This window comes from Pelobates fuscus, chromosome 6, assembly GCF_036172605.1.
Source record: "Pelobates fuscus isolate aPelFus1 chromosome 6, aPelFus1.pri, whole genome shotgun sequence".
Lineage (NCBI taxonomy): Eukaryota > Metazoa > Chordata > Amphibia > Anura > Pelobatidae > Pelobates > Pelobates fuscus.
Genome location: NC_086322.1, coordinates 295,565,456 through 295,569,896, shown reverse-complemented (window position 1 = coordinate 295,569,896; position 4,441 = coordinate 295,565,456).

Below are 4,441 nucleotides of genomic sequence, written 5' to 3'. Positions count from 1 at the left end.
AGAAAAGAAATGTGTATGATCAAACTGCCGGCAGCAAGGTCTTACGGCTTGTAAAACAGGTTTAACTCTCTGAGTGCTGTATGAATGAGCAACGCTAAGCATTCTATAACTTACTGGACAGCTAGAATTAAAGATCTGGCAGGGGGCATTTTCCATAAATTCGGAGTCACTCGGAGCTCCTGAATTGATGGATGAATTAGGGTGCAGCACCTCTTTATTCAGCATTCCATAATGCATGCCTCACAACATTTCAAATGGAGGAAGAGAGACACTCAGGGCTGGGTTTATCCCCCTTGCTGCCCCAAGGCCATTTTCCTCAATACACCCCCCATGTCCCCGCAGCCCATTTCTACGTGTATATTAATGCACGAGTGTTATAGTATTTTTTGTGTATAAATTATATTCTGCTTATGCAATGATCAGCCACAACACTAAAACCACTTGTCTAATCTGGTGTAGTTCTCCCCTCGTGCTGCGAAAATAGCTCTGATACATCAAGGCATGGACTCAACATGACCTCTCAACGTGTCCTGTGGTTTCTGGCACCAAGATATTAGCAGTAGATCCTTTAAGTCCTGCAAGTTGCGAGGTGGGACCTCCATGGATCGGGTTTGTTGTTCCAGCACTTCCCACAGATGGCCAATCGGTTTGCCATCTTGCGAATTTGGAGTTCAAGGCAACACATTGAACACCTTTGTCATGTTCTGCAAACCATTCCTGAACAGCTTTTGCAGTGTGGCAGTGTGTGCATTATTCTGCTGAAAGAGGCCACTGTCATCAGGGAACATCATTACCATGAAGGGGTGTACATCATCTGCAACAATCTCTAGGAAGGTTTTACATGTAAATGTAACATCAAAATGAATGTCGAGACCCAAGATTTCCCAGCAGAACATTTCCTCCATCGACTATCCTTTTTCCCATAGTGCATCCTGCACTCACCATCCACCTGATCTAAAAGAAAACGTGATTTCCATGGTCCAGTTCTGATGCCCACATTCCCATTGAAGTTGCTTTCGGTGGTGGACAGGGATCATCGCGGACATTTTGACCGGTCTGCGGCTACACAGCCCTATACACAGCAAGCTGCGATGCACTGTTTGTTCTAACACCTTTCTATCATGGCCATCATTAGGTTTTTCAGCAATTCGAGTTACAGTAGCTCTTCTGTGGGACCGGACCAGACAGGCTAGCCTTTGCACTCCACATACTTTAGTGGGCACACCTGATGCTGGTTCACCAGTTGTCCTTCTTTGCACTACTTTTGGTAGGTACTAACCACTGCATACCGGGAACACCCCACAAGACTTGTCATTTGCAGACACACTCACACTGACCCGTGCAGACACACTCAAACTGACCCGTGCAGACACACTCACACTGACCCGTGCAGACACACTCACACTGACCCGTGCAGACACACTCACACTGACCCGTGCAGACACACTCACACTGACCCCTGCAGACACACTCACACTGAACCATGCAGAAACACTCTCTGGCCCAAGCAGACATACTCACACTGACTAATGCAGACACGCTCACTAATCCACGTAGACACACACTGACCAAAGCAGACACACACACTGATCCATGCAGACACACACTGATCCATACAGACACACTCACACTGACCCATGCAGACACACACACTGATCAATACAGACACACACTAACCCTTGCAGACACACTCACACTGATCCATGAAGACACACTCGCTGACCCGTGCAGACACACTCACACTGACCCGTGCAGACACACTCACACTGACCCGTGCAGACACACTCACACTGACCCGTGCAGACACACTCACACTGACCCGTGCAGACACACTCACACTGACCCGTGCAGACACACTCACACTGACCCCTGCAGACACACTCACACTGAACCATGCAGAAACACTCTCTGGCCCAAGCAGACATACTCACACTGACTAATGCAGACACGCTCACTAATCCACGTAGACACACACTGACCAAAGCAGACACACACACTGATCCATGCAGACACACACTGATCCATACAGACACACTCACACTGACCCATGCAGACACACACACTGATCAATACAGACACACACTAACCCTTGCAGACACACTCACACTGATCCATGAAGACACACTCGCTGACCCATGCAGACACACTCACACTGATCCATGAAGACACACTCGCTGACCCATGCAGACACACTCACACTGATCCATGCAGACACACTCGATGACTTATGCAGGTTTAAGTGGCTATCCAGTTGTCTTTGTTGGCACCAGGCCCCGGACTCAATGGGTGATGGTTGGCTGGGGTCTTTCCAGCTGTCCCTTGGTCTTGGTGGGCATTGGATGGCTTGTCTGTGGCACTGGCCACATCTGTGACATCATTGCTGGCCCCTAATCTTGGTGGGCACGATCAGCTGGATCATTGTACAGCCCCTGTCTTGGGCAGGCTGGTGGCTGGCACTGGCCCTTGCAAAGTTGGAAAGGAAGGTGAGAAGGGCAGGGCAGTTTGACCCCATATGCTTCCCTCACACACACAGAGAAGGAGGTCAAGCAGGGTTATGAAAGAAAGATGGAGGAGGGGTTTAGGATTTTGTGGTTACACAGTGCTACAGTGGGGTTTCCCTTTCTATCCTACACCTTTATATTTCACACAGTGCCTCCCTCCCCCCAACCATAAAATAACCCACAGGACCTTTTGTCCATCCCACCCACCATCAAATTACCCACAGGACCTTTTCTCCATCCCACCCAAATTACCCACAGGACCTTTCCTCTATCCCACCCACCATCAAATTACCCACAGGACCTTTCCTCTATCCCACCCACCATCAAATTACTCACAGGACCTTTCCTCTATCCCACCCACCATCAAATTACCCACAGGACCTTTCCTCTATCCCACCCACCATCAAATTACCCACAGGACCTTTCCCCTATCCCACCCGCCATCAAATTACCCACAGGACCTTTCCTCTATCCCACCCACCATCAAATTATTCACAGGACCTTTCCTCTATCCCACCCGCCATCAAATTACCCACAGGACCTTTCCCCTATCCCACCCGCCATCAAATTACCCACAGGGCCTTTCCTCTATCCCACCCACCATCAAATTACCCACAGGGCCTTTCCTCTATCCCACCCGCCATCAAATTACCCACAGGACCTTTCCTCTATCCCACCCACCATCAAATTATTCACAGGACCTTTCCTCTATCCCACCCGCCATCAAATTACCCACAGGACCTTTCCTCTATCCCACACAGCCCAACATCATATTCTCTACCAAGCCTTTCGCCCACCCGCCCATCATATTCTCAATGTCCCTCTCCTTGATCCACCATCATATTCCCCACAGCACTGACCTTCCCTCCCACCCCACTGTGCCTAAACCTGTTAGATTCTCCTGACAAGAATGATTGGTGGGGGAGGCAGGGGGCGGTTTCAATCTTGTACCGTGGCCCTTCTGTTTCTAGTAAACATCTCTGATTGGAATATTCAAATATATGCAAATTAGACAATACAAACGTTTCGGTGTTCTCACTACAATGCTAAAAGACATCCCACACCTGGCATCAATGAGGGAGGGACGTGCAGAGTATTTCCTGGAATTATCAACACTTTCTATTTTTAGAACAATGTACACCCACACCTAGAGAGCAAACACGGTGAGACGGCAGGTTTAGTGACGGAGATCAAGGATTTCCCTTTCTGCCAGTGGCGGGATTACATGTCGGACTGTTTTTAAGACAGGTGTAGGTACGAAGGTCAAAATTCCTTCTCAAGTTCAATCTTTTTCTTATCTCTGTTTCTATAACCAGAAGAAGGGGGGGGGGGGGGGGATTTGAAAAAAGGTTCCTGACTGAACAATATATTAGTGTAAGATAATGGAGAGCACACAAGATAAACAAAAAATCAATCGGGGAAAAAAAACCAAAAGTCGCTGAAACCAGACACAACAGAAGAAACAGAGAGAGGTAGAAAGGAGCTAAATGAAAAGTGGAAAAAGGAAAGGGAAGAATTAGGTGGAAATTAAAAACATCACACAATCTCTAAAGCCGGGGTCGGCAACCTTCAGCACTTCACATGTTGTGGACTTCATGACCCATAATGCTCTTGCACCTATAATGCTGGCAAAGCCTCAGGGGAGATGTAGTTCAAAGGTTGCCTACCCCTGCACTAGAAGGTGCTATTATCCCCCCTCTCCCCTCACACACACAGTTGGCCAGATTTATAGACATGTGCAACTTGCTTAGATTTGAATCAAATTTTGTCAGAATTTTTCAATTTGAAAGCAAACAAAATGTCCAAATAAAGAGAAATTAGACTAATTCGAAACAAATTGAAACAAGTCATTTCTGATCCGTCCGTTTTGGTAAGGATGCCGTAATAGGGAGGTTTCTACTTAACAAATGAAAGAGCAATTTTTTATTTTTTTTTAAAAA